This window comes from Dendrobates tinctorius, unplaced genomic scaffold (assembly GCF_039654945.1).
Source record: "Dendrobates tinctorius isolate UK_male_01 unplaced genomic scaffold, ASM3965494v1 ptg000135l, whole genome shotgun sequence".
Classification (NCBI taxonomy): Eukaryota; Metazoa; Chordata; class Amphibia; order Anura; family Dendrobatidae; genus Dendrobates; species Dendrobates tinctorius.
This window is the reverse complement of record NW_027361803.1, coordinates 4,130,382-4,150,811: the sequence shown is the minus strand read 5'-3', so window position 1 is coordinate 4,150,811 and position 20,430 is coordinate 4,130,382. Positions and strand designations below refer to the sequence as shown.

Below are 20,430 nucleotides of genomic sequence, written 5' to 3'. Positions count from 1 at the left end.
TTGCAATCATTGCCATTCACTTGCATGGGCATAGAGATGAAGAGATCAACTCTACACAAGCTCTGAGGTCCATTCATTCCCAGTATCAGTGAAGATCCAACCCATAGGACCTTGCTGTTAATGAAAAGTGAAGGGACCGATAGTGAGACGAATGATCTCCCAACCAGCCAGTCAGTGGCATTCACTTGCTGGATAAAAGTAATGAAGGGGAATCAACTTTACATCAGAGTATCAGTAGAGGTCCCAGATGTCCGACCCCCACCAACCAAAAAGTAATAATATAGCGATATTGTTATAGAGCTCACCTATTGATGTAGCAGCAGGAAGGCACATACAAAGCATGGACTAGATACACTGGAGGCCTCAGGTAGACAGGTCACAGAGAAGGCACATACAAAGTAATGACTAGACACAATGGAGGCCGCAGGCGGACAGGACACAGAGATGGCACGTACAAAGTAATGACTAGACACACTGGAGGCCACAGGCAGAAAGGACACAGAGAAGGCACATACAAAGTAATGACTAGACACAATGGAGGCCGCAGGCGGACAGGTCACAGAGAAGGCACATACAAAGTAATGACTAGACACACTGGAGGCCGCAGGCGGACAGGTCACAGAGAAGGCACATACAAAGTAATGACTAGACACAATGGAGGCCGCAGGCGGACAGGACACAGAGAAGGCACATACAAAGTAATGACTAGACACACTGGAGGCCACAGGCAGAAAGGACACAGAGAAGGCACCTACAAAGTAAGGACTAGACACACTGGAGGCCGCAGGCGGACAGGACACAGAGATGGCACGTACAAAGTAATGACTAGACACAATGGAGGCCGCAGGCGGACAGGACACAGAGAAGGCACATACAAAGTAATGACTAGACACACTGGAGGCCACAGGCAGAAAGGACACAGAGAAGGCACCTACAAAGTAAGGACTAGACACAATGGAGGCCGCAGGCGGACAGGACACAGAGATGGCACGTACAAAGTAATGACTAGACACACTGGAGGCCACAGGCAGAAAGGACACAGAGAAGGCACATACAAAGTAATGACTAGACACAATGGAGGCCGCAGGCGGACAGGTCACAGAGAAGGCACATACAAAGTAATGACTAGACACACTGGAGGCCGCAGGCGGACAGGTCACAGAGAAGGCACATACAAAGTAATGACTAGACACAATGGAGGCCGCAGGCGGACAGGACACAGAGAAGGCACATACAAAGTAATGACTAGACACACTGGAGGCCACAGGCAGAAAGGACACAGAGAAGGCACCTACAAAGTAAGGACTAGACACACTGGAGGCCGCAGACAGACAGGACACTGAGAAGGCACATACAAAGTAATGACTAGACACACTGGAGGACGCAGGCAGACAGGACACAGCGAAGGCACATACATAGTAAGGACTAGACACACTGGAGGCCGCAGGCAGAAAGGACACAGAGAAGGCACATACAAAGTAATGACTAGACACAATGGAGGCCGCAGGCAGACAGGACACAGAGATGGCACCTACAAAGTAAGGACTAGACACACTGGAGGCCGTAGACAGACAGGACACTGAGAAAGCACATGCAAAGTAATGACTAGACACACTGGAGGCTGGCAGAAAGGACACAGAGAAGGCACATACAAAGTAAGGACTAGACACACTGGAGGCCGCAGGCGGACAGGACACAGAGATGGCACGTACAAAGTAATGACTAGACACACTGGAGGCCGCAGACAGACAGGACACAGAGAAGGCACATACAAAGTAATGACTAGACACACTGGGGCCATAGACAGACAGGACACTGAGATGGCACGTACAAAGTAAGGACTAGGCACACTAGAGGACGCAGGCAGACAGGACACAGAGATGGCATGTACAAAGTAATGACTAGACACACTGGAGGATGCAGAGAGACAGGATACAGCGAAGGCACATACAAAGCAAGGAATGACACACTGGAGGCCGCAGGAAGACATCTCACAGAGAAGGCGCATGCAAAGTAAGGACTAAACACAATAGAGGTCGCAGGCAGACAGGACACAGAAAATTCCAAAACAATGCAGGAAGAGACAGGCCTGGAGTATGTAGTGATGCACAGTAAAACAAACAAAACCAAGAGTCTAAATAGCAAAACTCCGGTGTGTGCCTTGGTGGGCCTTTTATAGCCTTAATCACATGAAAGCATGCCGGGCCACTTGTACAACCCGATGTGGAGCACAGCAGAGGGCAGCGGCCATGAAGGAAGGTGAAGAAACCATGCCAAGCCAAGGCAAATGCGTAACTGATATGTCAAATCTTTAAGAGAGAGTTATTTTCCAAATGCATGATACAGGAAAGATCTAGATCTTTGTACCGTGTTAGCCAGTAGATAGAAAAATATTCAGAGTTAAGAGTCCTCAGTGGTTGAAAGCTTGCAGTTTGTTACCATCTTTTCAGTTAGCCAGTAAAAGGTATCAACCACTGAGGACTCTTAATTCTGAATATTTTTCAAATGCAGTCATTCATGCCATATTCATAGGATAGGAACAAGTGCTGCCTGGTTTTCTGTTTCCCATAGAAGTGAATACAGATAGCTATCTTTCTTTTTATTCTCCACCTGAATGTGATGGTCAGTGGTCATGTCACCAGGCCAAGGATTTGGGATTTGGGAACAAAGCAAACAAAGCAGCATGAGTACGAGGTTGCTTTTTGGCAGATATCACGCTAGCACTAAGTCCAAGCTTCAAGCAGATGCCAACTCTAGTCCTCCCTCCAAGCTACTCCGCTAATTCTTTTACAGCCCCCGTCCATAATTCTTTATACTGAATTAGAGTGATTCCCAACTTCTCTTAATCCTGAGAATCCTTATTCATGACACTACGTAACTGATAGAATTACTATGATTTTTGTCCTGGGCAGTAAGTAGAAAAAGGGAATTGTGAAAGTAAGGTTTAATTTTGCAAATGAGTATGTCGCTTACAGTAGAATGTATGACATCCCTTCCAGGTATCATAAAAGGTTCTTGCTAATATAGGATTTGTCAAAAGGTTTGGGCCAACTGTTTCCATAACCTTCATGAGACCCACTCTATCAGTACCAACGACTGAAACTCAACTGGTAGGGGAAAAATTTGGAAACCCATTTTGAAACACCTTGAGAATTTTTTTTTATTTATGACCTACTTATTATCATGAAAATCATTTTATTGTTGCCCAATCGTGATGGATCATAAAGAATTAGGGACTCAGTTCAGGTATTTTTTCATTTAGAAGGAAGTCATCTACCTTCTTCCACCACTGAGAACACCCGGTAATAAATCAAATAAGCTTAAAGCCATTTTTACTTTAAAAAAATGTATTTCTACTTGAAACATATACTGACTGTTCTTGGAGAAGGGTACATATATCTTAGAAATGAATAAATTACGTAGGCCACGGCAGTATGTCACCTGCACGTCTTAGAATTCAATGCAGTAAGTGCGGCCGCTGAAATTCTTGGAATTTAGAGACTTCAATCATGGGATCCAATTATGTGATTTAACACAGCAAAGCATTGAATGGCAGCTTTTAGTCTCACGGGGTCTGGCAATGACGTTTAGTTCCACTTATGCTTGCCTTTTAGGTTGTAGAAAGCAAAGAGTACAGTAAAAGAGCCAATGTTAGTGTAAAGCTTAGGATTATCTAGAATGGCTATCTATATGATCCATCGTTTATTTGTTAAGATATGTAAATGTTCTATGGATGTGAGACTATGAGCGTCTATCATGTAGCCTAGTGGTGAAGCAATTCGGTTAAGTGGACACCTCGTGTCAACGGGGGAGCAAGAAGAACAGCAAAGCTTAAAATACCAATAAATACATTTTACCATACAGATACGCCCCCCTGCTTTTACAAAAAATTTGCTAATGACGCCGATGTTTCAACGAACTCTGGTAATATATAGTTACGTATAATAAAAACATCTCCAAACAGAGTATACCCAACCATTTTGTTGTAAAAGTTGACCATCTGGTGTCTCACAATTCAAAACATGTTGAACCATAAGGAAAGGTAAATCATGCATATAGCTTCTATACGTTGTATTATCAACCACAGCATTGTGGTATAGGTCTTTACAGAAACTAACTGTAGGTGGAGGACCCCGATGAAGTTTTAGTTCCAGGAGCATCAAACAAGGTCACTTAAATTTTGAAGAAAATGTTGACATTTCCCTAGTTTGACTTGGGTCCCATCAATAGACAAATGGCTATTGTATAGAAAGCTGATAATGGCCCACCAGTGAAAATGCAGTGAGCCCAGATGGTAACACAATGATGAGCCCTAAAGGTCCGACAGAAGACAGTAATTTGTGTAACCCTCACCATCAGTCTAGCAGCTTGTGTATATGAGCGTACGGAGTAATGAAGAAAATATCAGATGCACGGAAGATCCGGGACCATCGAGAAGTGGTTGGTAAAGCCAAAAAAGTTGATAAAAATTCAAGCATCTGGTGCAATTGCTATTATTATTTTATTATTTCTATTATTTATTTTGGATGGTTTTGTAATAATTTCTTATTAACGATGATCTGTACAATTAAATCTGTATAAATGACAATGTAATTATAAGTGGATGTGTACCCAGTCTATATAGATTTTCCCCATTGAGCCCTATGAACCATAGTCTGATACTGACTAGAGTGAATATAGAAACAAAGAAGGGTTAACAAACAACCCAAAAAGTATATGCTCTTTAAAAATGTAATTATATTCAGAATGATTAAAACACATAAATAAAAAATCAAATAGTAAATGTTGATATGATGTATGTAGTTACTAGAGAGTAAAGCTGCTTACTTTGGTGTCACCACCACCCCAACGCATGTTTCGTTTTAAAACTTCATCAAGAGTTTCTCTCGCCCTAAATATGTTTTTGTATATGGGTACTTTCTGCTATTGACTTGTCTAGAGTGAATGGCTGATATGATTCTACCAAGAACCCAAATTGTTCAAAATTAACTACATGCTGATTTAATATACAGCATCTATCGAAAGTGATCTTTTGACATTACATATAGTTGTGGTTTAATAGTTTGGAACTCCATCGATTTCTTAAATGAAAAACTATTTTCCAAACTTCTGGTAGTCTGATTTAGTAAACAAATATATATTGTCCATTAAATAGTAATTCTGGAGCAATTTTTCTCATAAGTCTGTGTAGTACTGGTCTTCGGTCCCTCCTCATAAATATTTATGAGTAATTGGATAACTGGGTGTTACCTCTTGTCTAAGGTGTGTGTCCATACACAGGCAGCACTGACCGTTCTGATTGGACACTGTCAGCCTGTGTAACAAAACACCCCTCACTGGTAACGCCCATGAAGAATACCTGAGAAACAAAACACCATAGAATTAAGAGAAAAGATGCTTCAGAATTATCATTTTATGAAAATATAAATAATTTAATAGCAATTCTGGAGCAATTGTTCTCAATAGTCTGTGTCGTATTGTTGCTCTGTTCCTCCATGTAAAAATGTGTGAATAATTTGACAAATGGGTGTTGCCTCTTGTCTTCTCTAAGGTGTAATTGGACACTCTCAGCCTGTGTAACGACACACCCATTACTGGTAACACCCATGAGGAATACCTGTGGAACAGAACACCATAGAATGATGAGAAAAGACGCTTCTGAATTATTATTTTATGAAAAATAATATCATTTTCTGAAACTAAGCTATCAGAATAGACAATGGGTCTTTTACATCAATTTCTAGGCCACTTGTTGATGTCGTAACTGCTCTGTGAGAATAAAACACCAATGATTTGTTTGTTTTTTGTAACCCATTATTTTAGAAATTCCATTAATGGAAACCCGACTGTCTCAATTCACATTAGTCTTATAATTTTTCCATTTAATTAATCAAGTACACTGACCACAATAGATTATAAGATCCTTTTTAAACAAATTCTATGCCAGTTGAAGACAAAAGTCAGAAAACTCTGCAAACTTTTATACCTTAGTGTCTGATTTAAAAAAAAAATAAAAAGGTTCCAAACAATATTATAGAGAAAAAAAAGTTATAAAGCAGGAAAAAAAGGTGCTCCATCATGCAGGTGATAAAAAATAAAACAATGGCATTTTTATCATTTTACATTCTAAATTTCCTTGCAATATGGGTGTAATAAACCAAACCCGATAAACCATGCCTGGTGACCGGACGGAGGGAGACGCTGAGTGTAATGCTCCTCGCATCCATAATGCCATATTTCTGCTGTTGTGGGTGAGAGTTGTGTTCAGTATTCTGTCCGCTAAGTGCGGTCATGGGGAGAAGACGGCAACTGCCCGATGCCGGGATGATGATCGTTTTATAAGATGATTCTCGGTTGGAATTTGGCAGACGAGCAATAGATTTTCTCCTACTTCTCTTTGGTCATTATCAATGTGATGAGTTCTGAAAAGACATAAAGAGAAGATGTAATGCTCCATCTATCAGTCATCACGCTCTAGTATAAGATGCTTTGTAGGTTGTATTGGCCGATAATGGACCCATAGATCTATCTTACGAGGTCTTGTCATGCATACATTCTAAAAGTTTCTGTTAAAACTTTTTAGTTCTTTAATTTCAAGGCTAACTTTTTTTTTACCAAGTATACAAAAAAAACTAAAAAGTAGTCCTGAAATTCATTTATTTAATAAAATATTAGGGGGCCTAAACTCATCGACTTATCGAGAACTTTAGGTATACTGATAGTGTGCTTCTAGTGGAGCATCATTAACTTCAATGAAGCCTTTCCGTGCATGCTCAACACCTCTCATGGAAATTTCTAGTGCACAATCTACGAAAGATGGCCAGTCACAAGGATTTATTAAATGTTGTACTTCTTTTTTCTTAGTAATTGGTTGGGTTCCAAGTTCATAGTTTCCTAGCAATTTTATGACATATCCTTCCTGAACTTTTCACTTGACTCAGCATATCCCGAGGTGTGTGGCACAATAGGGGTTATGGCCACTACTTGAAAATCCCAGCTTAATCAATTGTGGACCCTAATTAAAATAAAAATAGTCGATACTCACCTCCTGCAGTGGAACTGATCCAGTGATGGCGGCACAGTCCTTCCCATAGAGTAACATTCAAGGAGTGCATTCAAGGAGTGGCCCCTCTTTGGGATGACGTTCACTCTCATAAAATAGTTAAGGATGCAGTTATCGACAGCCTGTCAACGATACAAGTCACGTCACTCGCTGGGAACAATGGCGCCAACACTGCTTGAACAGCTCTACAGCAGGAGGTGAGTGTCCACTGTTTTAATTTTAGTTAAGGTCCTGAATTGATTAAACATTGGTTGGCCAGTAGTGGACAACCTCATTAGTGTTTTTTTTCCCCTTTTGATTACAGCTGTAAAATATATACACCATATATATATACAGTATATAGTATGTGAATATGACTGGTCGTCCTGCTGCTGGAGATCAGTTGATTTGTAAGGAGGAAGTGTTTTGATTTTTCTACACTGCCTCCGCAGGATAAATAAGGTATTGCACAATGTCTAAAGATATCAGTAACATAGTTAGTAAGGCCGAAAAAAGACATTATTCCATCCAGTTCAGCCTATAAATTTCTGTCAGAATAAAACCCCAGATCTACGTCCTTCTAAAGAACCTAACAATAACTGTAAGATACAATATCGTTACGCTCCAGGAAGACATCCAGGCCTCTCTTGAACCCTTCGACTGAGTTCGTCATCACCACCTCCTCAGGCAGGGAATTCCAGATTCTCACTGCCCTAACAGTAAAGAATCCTATGTTGGTGGAAAAACCTTTTCTCCTCCAGATGCAGAGAATGCCCCCTTGTGACCATCACCTTCCTTGGTATAAACAGATCCTCAGAGAGATATTTGTATTGTCCCCTTATATACTTATACATGGTTATTAGATCGCCCCTCAGTCGTCTTTTTTCTAGACTAAATAATCCTAATTTTGCTAATCTCTCTGGGTATTGTAGTTCCCCCATCCCCTTTATTAATTTTGTTGTCCACCTTTGTACCCGCTCTAGTTCCATTATATCCTTCCTGAGCACCGGTGCCCAAAACTGTACACAGTACTCCATGTGCAGTCTAATCAGAGATTTGTACAGAGGCAGTATAATGTTCTCATCATGTGTATCCAGAACACTTCCTGTGCACTGCTTTGACATGCTGGGTCCTCCAGAGAGAGAGATGCTCTGTGAAGCTACTCTCCACTTGGCTGACTGTGGACCCCCTGTTTTATTAAAAAATGTCCTAATTGGGTACTTGATTTAAAAAAAATAGACTACCCCTATAAAAAGTGGAACCTCACGAGCGCGTCCATCCTGAGCGATCATACAGGAGACTTTTATTGTTGATTAGGTGAATATATGTTTTTGTATACATTGTTCTAAGGAGAAGAAGAATTATCTCACTGGATAGAGGTAACGCTGAACTTTTTACATTTATAGATATCAATGCCAGACAATTACAGACATGAAGATACTGCGGTTATGTTTAATTTCATTCACCTTTTTCTGCTTTTTCTACTCCATAATCAGCGCTCAGTAACACAAATCTCTACAAATTTTTCAAAATTGCTAACAAGGCCAAGATTCCTGTGATTTTGCCCATTATACCTTGACCTAAAGCTTTAATGAAATACTAAATGAAAGGATTGCAATCATCTCTCACTGTATCTCTTCTCTGTGCCGGGGTCCTAAGAGCTTTCTTCCTTTTGGTTAAAAATGAGCCATCCTTTTATTCATTGCCAGAGGTGAGGAAGGGTGACGTTCTGCTATATATTCTGTCTCCAAGGCGTTTTGCCTTCTGAGCGTAAAGCTAAGAATTTAAGAAAAGAAAAATTGGAATACGGTATATCAATTTATAATGTTATTTCATGCGGGAGATTCACCGGCCAAAAACAGGGGAGTGTGTCCTCATGCAGTGTAATTTCGTTTTTAACGATCCCGTTTGCTGCAAGTTTTTAAGTTTCTCAGCCGTCACTCGGATAGTTCATACCTCCCAGACATCCCATTTTCTACCCTTTTGGGTAAAGTTATTTTTAAATGAACCCCAAAATTATGATTTCTATAACTTTGGTGGTTGTTCCTCATATATTGTTGGCAGTGCTTAAAATGTGCTATGGATTGGGCTTCAAAGATTGGAACCTGCCCATAGTTGGAACTAAAACTTGTCAATAATGTAATAATCACAAATGTAATTCTATTGCACCAACATATTCCGTAGCACTTTACAATTGAGGGCGACATGCACAGCCAATAAAGATATTAGAAAGTAACACATATTTATTTTCTAAATGCTATAATTACTTACTAAATGGGAAACTGCTGGGAAAATCAGACATGGAAAAAGACTTAGGCATCTTAGTCAATAAGAAGCTAAATTGGAGTGCCCAGTGTCAGGCAGCTGCCACCAAAGCAAATAGGGTCATGGGATGCATTAGAAGAGGTCTGGGGACACGAGATGAAAACATAATTCTCCCTCTGTACAAATCACTCGTCAGACCACACTTGGATTATTGTATGCAATTTTGGACAGAAAGACATTACTGAACTTGAAAGGGTTCAAAGGCGGGCTACTAAAATGATAAATGGAGTTGGTTCACTACAATACCCAGAAAGGTTATCAAAATTAGGTCTATTTACTCTAGAAAAGAGAAGACTTAGGGGAGACTTAATATATATGTACAATTATATCAGAGGGCAATACAGAGATCTCTCCAATGAACTGTTTGTACCAAGGACTGTGACAAGAACAAGGGGGCATTCTCTTCGTTTGGAGGAAAGACAATTTCTGCACCAGCATAGAAGAGGGTTCTTCACAGTAAGAGCAGTGAGGCTCTGGAATTCTCTTCCTGAGGAAGTGGTGATGGCCTACTCACTGAATGAATTTTAGAAAGGAATGGATGCTTTTCTTGTGAGTAACAGTATAGAAGGTTACGAATAACAGAATATTATAGGTAGATGGTTGACCCAGCTTAGGGGAAGGAATTTTTTTCCCTATGGAGAAAATTGGCTTCTACTCTGAGGGTTTTTTGCCTTCCCCAGGATCAACAATGCAGAACAGCTGCACTAAAAATAGACTGAACTAGATGGATATAACGTCTTCCTTCATCCTTCAAAACTATGTTATGTTACTATGCTATTTCACCAGTTACAGGAAGAGTGAGGGTCCTACAAGAAAACTACAATTTATAAAGAAATATAGGGGCACAATGGCTAAAAAGTAGTGATGAGTGAACGTGCTTGGTTTATCCGGGTAGTACATTCTAGGAAACTGGTGCAGCATATGAGAAGTCTTGGAGATGGAGGTGGAAGGCTCAGATTATGGAGGATGTTTGGTCTATGATCAGTTGCAGAATGGAGAGCATGGGTTGGATGATAGACAAAGATGATAGAGGAGATCTAGGGTGCTGCAGGACTGTGGAAAGTTTTGTGGGTGAGAGAGAAGTTTGTATTGTGCTTTGTAGCGAATGGGTAACCAGTGCAATGACTGTTAGAAGGTGGAGGCATTGGTGAAGTGTCTGGAAAGAAATATGATCCTGGCTACAGAATTCAGGACGAATTGGAGGTATTATCAGTGGGTCATGAACGTAGGCCTCTAGTAGGTCAAGAACTGTTGGGGTTATAGTGATTTGTAGAGTTTGGAAGTATTTTATAAATTTTAATTTCAAGACAGTGAATCCTATCACCTCTATGGTATGTAATCTTCTAAAGGGATATTCCAGTTATTAGGAGCTATTGCCAATTTTTTTCATCTATTTATTGAAGAAGGAATAACTTGGATATTGCTGGGATAACATTGCTCGGATCCCCACCACCTACCAGAAAGGTCGCATTGAATCCACTTGGTGAATAGATCCATGGTCAGGCTTGTGCACTGCTGCTCCATTCAGTGTTTGAGGAACTGTCAAAGATAACCAAGCAGATGCTCAAAATGATGACATGCCACTTGATAAATCTAGCCCATTTTACAACTCTACTTGGCCACTTCCCCTTTTGTATACTCTCTGATACATCAGTTTGGCACATTCTACTTAGTAAATATCTTCAAAAGTGTTAGATCTACTGGAAAGTCAGAGGGGTCAGCGCATAACTTAAAAGGAACCTGCCTTGAGGTTCATGCCGGCTGTGGCTCAGAATGTAAGCACAAATGAAATCTGTATAATTGTGGACGGTTATATATTTTTCTGAAACACTCCTGCTTTTCAGAGGAAATATAGATAGAAGGGTCAGCCATGGACTAAATTCGGAGATGAGGTTACTATGACAATGCAAGCCTCATCTCTGACTATGGTCCATAGCTGAATCTTCTAACTACATTCTCCAGCAGACTTATTCCTCCACTGATCCAGGGTATGGACAAGTCACAGTAACAGATCTGTCAATTATTTGATGGCGCTAGACTTGTTTAATCTCCGGCTATGGTCTCTCTCCCGATATTTTAACTATATTTTCTCTGAAATGCTGTAGCATTTCAGAGAAGAATATACCTGTCCACAATTGTGCTGCCAGGCTTTGAATCACGAGACAAGTTGTCACCTAAAACAAGTCATCACCTAGAACTTACACCAATCTGCAAACTAGGGAAATTTTTTTCCCGTTTGCCAAATGGCATAGCTGGTCTTCAGATGCCCAACAGGTGTTCCATTCAATGACTAAAGGGTTTCCGGGAAAAGGCAGAGCACAGCGTTCGGCAGCCCCATGGGGAATTATTGGAGCACAGGCCAAACATGTTCTGCTGTTCCATTCTAATGGGGGTAAAAGTTCCACTTTCGGTCTATCGGTGCGATCTCTGGCACTTAAACCCCCACTGACCAACAAAGTATAACCTACCGTGTGGATATGTGATAACTTGCTTTAGCCAGGCAAACTTTAATGCCTCCATATACAGTTATCTTGCACAACTCATCAGATTCCAGGAGCACTCGGATTAACCTTCTATAGAGCAAAAGGATCAGTAGTTGGAATTCCAGCAGGTAGGATCCTTCTCTTCTCTTTCCCAAAGCCATCTGTTGGCAACTTTGGCCAACTGTAGTATAATGTGTATTCGAGTCTATGGAGATTAGGACAATCCAGTATAGAAAATCCTCTGTGAGCTAAACTAAACATATCAATAGCAATTGAATTAGATTTTTTTTAGCATCTGGAAGGAAACAAGAATAGTTATTCATGGATCTTGAAAATGATGACAAAAAGAAATATAAAGTCTAATTAGAAAGAACTGGTTAGGCAATGATTAAACTTTATTTCTAAAAAATTTGTAAGAAGTCCTTTAGGCCCATATGTCAACTCGGCACATACAAACTTTTTGCATCTTAGATCTACAAAAATGAAGCGATATATAGCAACAATCCCATATATGAATAAATATGGGGAATAAGAAGAGATTCCAAGATAATATTAAAATAGTTAACTTTAAATTCAATGATAATTATAAAAACACACAATGTAAAAAAAAGCAGAAATACTATAGGGGACGCTGAGCAAAAAAAGGGGGAGAGAATAAATGGGGGATTCTATGGAGGGATAATAATTGGAGATCAAAGAGGGTAAGTAATTGTACAGTGACTTCCCTTCCATAGAAGTTAAACCCCAATGCATAAGAAATAACACCCAAATGGCCACTCTGTCGTGGCTGGAGTGCAGCCCTGGTATTCACACTATAGCCTAAATAATGTCCTAAGCATACTGGCACAATGTAGTAAATGTAATAATGGCCACTAACACAATAATATTAGCCAGACATCAGATATAAGTGTGAACAGTAATGGTTACCTGAGAGTTAAGCTGCCACTGGAATTATGCCCAGGCATCCCCTCACCCCGACGTGCGTTTCACCACCTGCTTCTTCTGGGGACGTGTTAGGTTGAGGGGAGCCACATATTAATATAAGGACCCTCCAATCAACACTCGCTAGAGGAAAGGAGAAGGCCTGCTTGTCTAGTCGGCACATAGCGCACTACTATTACTTATCCTCTTTGATCTCCAATTATTATCCCTCCATAAAATCTACCATTTGTTCCCTCCCCCTTTTTTTGCTCAGCACCCCCTACGGTATTTTTGCTTTTTTACATTGTGTGTTTTTATGGGATTGTTGTTATACATTGTATGAAGTGCGTCCCCTATATAGGACATTGTTTTGATTCAAAAATGAAGCGATGTCTGATAACACATAAACCTATAATGGGAAGGCGATCACGCTCACTTTTCCCCAAGGTTTCTTCAGCTCGCTTTGTTTCTTTCTTAACATCTTAGAGAGTCTTGAAAGGAAAGAACAATGATTAAACACGGACTCTCATACAGGAAAACAGGAGTAGCCAAAGGCTATAATCTTTCCTGTACGACTGAATGGGGAATCAGTTCAAATTCCTGGGAGGTCCGGGTCAACACGGTAATGGATTAAGGCCAGAGCTGTATTTTTACAATCCAAGTCCCAAGTCAATTTTCCATTCTGTATTAAAGCAAAATGTCTCCAGCGAATCGTGAAAACCTCATTGTGATTCTGTCTGTGCCACGTTCAGGAATAGGTAGTGACACAGAATGAGCGTGACGCTGTCATAAGAAATAAAATCGCTCATGATTTTTTTCTTGCTAAATACAAAGTACTGAAATTTATTGAGGCCATATTGTGTTTCTAGTCTTTTATGTCTCCTTTGGTAGTGTTTCAAGTATTTACAGTTTTGTGGCTTTTTGTTGCTTCCAACATGACCATATACATGCGACCATGTTACAGGTCCGTCCTGTATAGACGTATTATATGATGCCCATAACATTGTAGGTGCTGAGAGAAATAATTGTAGTGTGTTCTTGTTTTATGATATATTATTATTAGTTATGGCTATGTCTATGAGTTGTAGTACTGACCCATTGGGGCTACACATTTCGCCATACACGATAACCCATATTTTGAAAACTAATTTCTAAAACGATATTGTTACTTGAAAAATTTAATCCAGGGGATCATTAATCGTGTCCCAGTTGATTACTGATTTCTTCTTTTGATGTAAAAAAGGCCTTGGGGTTCCAATATTCCCATATATTGTTGCGTAAAATTTATTATAGTATCGGGCACTGGGCACTAAACGATAGTATTTAAGTTAGATGATGTAGATAACTTGAACCTTACATTTTCAGCTATCTTTCCCCTGTGCACAGTCCATCCAATCCATACTCCAACCTGACAAGTCCACCAAGTCTGCCTACACATTGCCTCTGCCCCAACTTCACCTTTGCTGTCTCAGGAGTCCCCAGAAACCCACAGTTGTACCCTATTAGACTCCTGGCTCTTACCCGCTGCCTATGAGCTCTCCTTTTTTTCTGATCCACTTTTAGGATATTTTGGCTGTATCTGGGATCCAAACTGCCATTTCTTAATCCAGTTACACGCTTGCTATTAATGTCTCTTTCCATTCACACACCCAACTTGTGGCCTTGCTTCTTTTTGATCTCAGCTCCTCACTAACCAGAAAGCATCCGCCTTTTCCTCTCACTTTTCCTTCCCACTGCAGAACTTGGTACTTGCTAATCGTTCCTTGCCCAGGTGACATAACTACAACATATTTTTTACTGTAAAATTATCTAATAGTAACATTTAAAACATTACAGGTGCATATCGTCATACCAGACACAACATTAGATCATACAATTTAACATGAGACTAGCAATAACCATGCTTCACGAGCTGTGAGCCACCTTGTACTCCTTTACAACTCAACCAATGCCCAAGTCTCCCATGACTTTTAAGCACCATTCCCCAGTTTTACTGTGAGTTTTTTTTGCTTTCTGAGTCCGAAAAGGTAGCTTTGTTCCTACTCAATGTTGGTATAAACCCAGCTTATATTCTTAAGCCACTCCTCTTATCTACTCCCCATTCTGACCTTCACCTGATCTTCACTTATGTCAAAAACTCTTCCCTTCTTGACTTGAGCTCCGTCTCACCACTCTTCATGCCTAATGCCTTTGCACCTCCACTTGGTGACTTCTGATCATCTACGGGTCAGCTAACCAAGACTTCTCATGAATTTCCCTGGAATTCAATGTAGGAAAGTCCCCACGTCCTTTCTAGAGTGAAGAATACACAGACCTTTAGACAACAGCCAAAGGTTACCTTTTGCCAAACCTATTTGTGACCCTATACATCCACATCACTAGTTTGAACAACTACAGTATTTTTTATGAACATTGAGAAATATTGCATTCTGGCACTAGTACCAAGATAGGGTGAAGGAGGTCGCGTCATTCACACTCACCAGAGACCTGGCATCAGCGTTTTCATAGGTATTACCTTTTTTTTTCCCTTTATGTATAACCTTTGTGGATTTATGCAGCAATCCTCTAGTACTTTCTCAGCCATGATATTATTTAATTGTGCTGCCATTGAGGTCATTTATTTTTATCTGCAGTATATATCAGACTGGGTTACCATCATTCAGGTGCAATTTATTGTGGGTTTCTATTACATTGAGAGTGAGTTGCCTGTAGTGTTGGCACAGATTATTTCCATAGAGTATTTTTTGAATCTTAATGTTGAACCTTTGAGGCTTTATGCAGCAATCCTCTTGCACTTTTTCAGCTGTGATACTATTCAATCTTGCTGATATTGAGGCTTTTTATTTTAACCTGCAGCATATATCAGATCAGGCCATGACCATTCAGGTGCAATTTAATGTGGGTTTCTAGTACTACACTGTATTTTTGTATTTTTTTCAGCCACGATATAGTTAGTTATTTTGACACTGAAGTTATTTAAATAAGTTACATATATCGGGCCTGATTTATATTCAATATATTTTTACTGTGGTGTGAATATTCCCTACATTTATAGAGATTATACTCTTGTTGGAAATTATTTATAATTATGTGCAAGGATTCACATTTCTCTCTGTGACAATAATAACCAATGGCATGAATGTTTTCAGCGCCTCCTCCTGGGCATTTTTGTAATTTTATAGTATTTTTAATGTTTTTTCAATAAAATGTGATATTTTATTCTCATACTGGATCTCTTCATGATTTTTGGTGCCGTCATGGTATATTGGCCCAAAAATGTTTGTTACTAGTACCAAGATGCAAATTGTTGAGGACTAGGCCACTGCTGGCACAGCATTCAGAGTTGTCTTCATCTACCATTATCAGCCTCTGCCATGCTTAAGTCAGGTTCTTTATTGGATAGTGGAAGGTGGCTTTGATATGCCTCTCTTTGATTACCATCTACTATCCCTCATGACATCATACTATCTCTCCTGGAGTGGATTGGTCTGCTGCCTGGTTTTCGATAGGCATCTTCTGTTTCATGACCATCACTTGAAATGGGGCCTGGCAGAATAAAAAGTGATTGTAGCAAATCTACCATACAAACTTTTTAAAATTGCCCTTTATTCCGAAACTTTTGCCATTTCTCTGTCCTCTGTATGGCCACATATCTGACTGTAATGAAGTAATTACATTTCTACACTCACAGACTCTCTCGCCATGTAGTTCAGATTTCATTTTGTAGGCAGATATGAAACATATTCATACCAGCCTCCTGCTAATAATAAATTAAACTCTTCAGAGGCGCATTGCCCTTATCAAGGCCAAATAATGATATTCTTTATTCCGACACTATTTAATGGCCGGCTGAGAGAAAGGTGAACCAATGCTTAGTTTATGTCCTTCATATCTGTTTCTGTTGATTATTTGGCTTAATTAAAAAAAATGGGAGATTGTGTTTCCATTTCTGCTGCTCATTTGAGATAGTAAGAAAAAATGGAATTGAATATTTGTTTTTCATGCGGATGAGAACATAATGAAATGAATGGTCATGGCGTGGGTATAAGCTGGAGGAACCACTATTTGATTAAGCTATAAATATTGGAGACAAAATCTTTCAATAAGATTAAATTGTGCACTCAAGCACACAACGCAACTTGGCAATTGCTAATCATACGTAATATATGCCACTGACTTAATATAACAAAAAAAAACTCTATAAAAGTCTATGACTATGAGACTCCCATGGACATACAGATGTGTCCTTCCTTACCTTTCCGTTTGGCTTATTGTATCCCGAATTGAGTGGAGTGAGATAACTAGCTTTGGAAAAGACATGATTGTGTGATACTCTGTCGAGAGACATTTATTTGTCTTGGTGTGACCACCCAATGGATGTTACATGAGATGCGGCTGGTTGAGGCTTTAGCGAGTCGGTCTCAAAATGTATTAAATGTACCATAAGATGTTGGCAAAATTCTTAGAAGGCCAAGGGCAGACATATCTATACCTACTGAAGTTGAGCCAGTCGCCCTAGAATCCATTAGGGGGGGGGGGATTCGATTCACATTAAATTTATTTGCAGAAAATTGAATTAGCCAGGAAGGACTTCAAAATAATTATCTTGCACTCACCCCTCTACGGCCGTCGCCGTACCTGTCCTGCTGCTGCTGGTACTCCGATGTGAATTTCTATCTTCTATCTTCCTACCGGCAGGGTTTTCTATTCAATAGGCCACACAACGTTATGGGGGTAATATGCGGTCACGTAGGGTGGAACACATGATGTCATTGATATGTGTCACAACTCATGTGACACTGTCTGGTTGATAAATGGAAGACCCATCCGGAAGACAGACAGAAGATAGAGGATAGAAGAGTTGATCAGTGCACCAGTTACCGCAGGGAAGTGAATATAAGATTTTGTTTTTACTCTTTTCTGGTCCTCTATAGTACTTTAAATTGTCAGCTGCCATTTTTGGGGATTCAACCAAAGGGAACCACAAGAAATTGAGATTCTGGTGTGGTCAGAATTTGTTTCCATCATCTCTATTACCTATAGGGGCATGGAATATGGGAGCAAAACTATATAGTTCTTTGGACCCTATGCAAAATCTATAGCAGGACCTACAAAAATCCATATGTCATTAGTAGCACACTTTTTATGTGGCACAAAGGCTTTTAAGTAGAGTTGAGCGAAACGGGTCGAAAAATTTCAAAAGTCCCCGACTTTTGGCAAAGTCGGGTTTCATAAAACGAAACCCGACCCTAGGATGAGGTCGGCCACGAGGTCGGCGACTTACGCGCCAAAGTCGCGTTTCAAAAGTTTGTTTTGCGCTCTTTTTCAGCCAATCAGGATCCACGGACACTGTGGGCAACGTGATGACATAGGCAGGGGTCACCACCATCTTTCAGAAGGGCATGCAAGTGATTGGCTTGCTTTGGTGGGCGTCACAGGGGTTATAAAAGGGCGTGCACGCACACCGCCATCTTACTTCTGCCGATCTTAGCATAAGGAGAGGTTGCTGCTGCTGATTCTGTAGGGAGAGCGTTAGGCAGGGAAGAAGAAAAAAAAACTGCTTCTGCTGCTAGCGATTTTGCCTGTACAGCACACCAGTCACTGTGTGTGCAATGCAAGGGGAGGCTATATTGTGGTGGATCAGCAGTGTTGGTTGTTAGGCTGCCCTCTAAGGCTTCCTGCCAGCTGCATTGCTGTTTACCCACTGCTCTGCAAACTGCTTTTTTAAAAGCAATCCCAATTTTATTTTTTGTCCTGCTGAGGTACTGAGCGTGCATTTTTTCACACCATACAGCGGTGTACGCTCCTCACACAGTACCGTGTAACGGCTGTTATCACAACCACAGTGAAGCTATCTGTGTGTCACTCTGTGAGAATAAGTCGAGGACATGTTCCGTTCTTACAGACCTGCACCTACTAGTTTTGTCTAGCTTTCAAACAGTTAAATATATTTGCTGTTTGATCACATTCAAAACTATAGAGAGACAGCGTGTCAGTCCGTATACTTAAAAAACACGGAGCTTGACAATTTTACGTACACCGGACAGCCGTGTACGTGCACGCTCCTCTCAGTACCGTGTAACGGCTGTTATCACGGCCACAGTGAAGCTATCTGTGTGTCACTGTGGAAGGATAAGTGGAGGACTTGTTCCGTTCTTACAGACCTACACTCTAGGGAGATTCCTATTCTGCCCAATTCTAGATACACCTTGTAGTTTGTGATACACTAGCCAATTTCTGCCTGTGACATAGCGCTCTGATATTCAGTGGGCCTCACACAATCCAAAAGTGTCCAGTGTCCACTAGTGTGTGCAGAAATTCAAAATCTCCCTTATCCTGTAGTCACTTTTTTCACACCTGTGCCATCGAGCCTGTGACATAGCTCTGTGATATTCAGTGGGCCTCACACAATCCATAAGTGTCCAGTGTCCACAAGTGTGTGCAGAAATTCAAAATCTCTATGATCCTGTAGTCAATTTTTTCACACCTCTGCCATCGAGCCTGTGACATAGCGCTCTGATATTCAGTGGGCCTCACACAATCCAAAAGTGTCCAGTGTCCACTAGTGTGTGCAGAAATTCAAAATCTCTGTGATCCTGTAGTCACTTTTTTCACACCTGTGCCATCGAGCCTGTGACATAGCGCTCTGATATTCAGTGGGCCTCACACAATCCAAAAGTGTCCAGTGTCCACTAGTGTGTGCAGAAATTCAAAATCTCCCTTATCCTGTAGTCACTTTTTTCACACCTGTGCCATCGAGCCTGTGACATAGCGCTCTGATATTCAGTGGGCCTCACACAATCCAAAAGTGTCCAGTGTCCACTAGTGTGTGCAGAAATTCAAAATCTCCCTTATCCTGTAGTCACTTTTTTCACACCTGTGCCATCGAGCCTGTGACATAGCGCTCTGATATTCAGTGGGCCTCACACAATCCAAAAGTGTCCAGTGTCCACTAGTGTGTGCAGAAATTCAAAATCTCCCTTATCCTGTAGTCACTTTTTTCACACCTGTGCCATCGAGCCTGTGACATAGCGCTCTGATATTCAGTGGGCCTCACACAATCCAAAAGTGTCCAGTGTCCACTAGTGTGTGCAGAAATTCAAAATCTCCCTTATCCTGTAGTCACTTTTTTCACACCTGTGCCATCGAGCCTGTGACATAGCGCTCTGATATTCAGTGGGCCTCACACTATCCAAAAGTGTCCAGTGTCCACAAGTGTGTGCAGAAATTCAAAATCTCCCCTGTCCTATAGACACCTTGTACCTTGTTTTACATTACTATATAGTTTGTTGGATTTTGTCTACATTTCTACAAAAAATGAGGAAGGCTGGTGGAAGAGGCCGTGGAATTGGGCGGGGGTTGGCAGCTGGTAATGATGGTGTTGGTGGTGGATCTGATGGTAGTGGCAAGAGCAAAATAGGACCGAATGCAGGAAGTGTTGAGCCTGTGTCATCGTCTGGCTCCATAAGGCTTCAAAGGCTTAGTTTTCTAGGAGTTGGCAAACCGCTTTTAAAGCCAGAGCATCAGGAAAAAGTTTTGTCTTACATTGCTGACTCAGCCTCCAGCTCTATCGCCTCCTCTTCTGAAGTTATAAAAAGTAAAAGCACTGAGTCGTCATTGGAGGCTCATGTTCATGAACCACACCTTTCCTTTTGTCCT

At 40.7% G+C, this 20,430-nt stretch overlaps 1 protein-coding gene across 1 annotated transcript in view; it reads left to right on the top strand.

The window, feature by feature from the left end:
- DCC (DCC netrin 1 receptor) overlaps positions 1-20,430 on the top strand; it is a 1,068,191-nt gene that overhangs the window by 889,279 nt on the left and 158,482 nt on the right. The gene's annotated exons all lie outside the window — the stretch shown is intronic.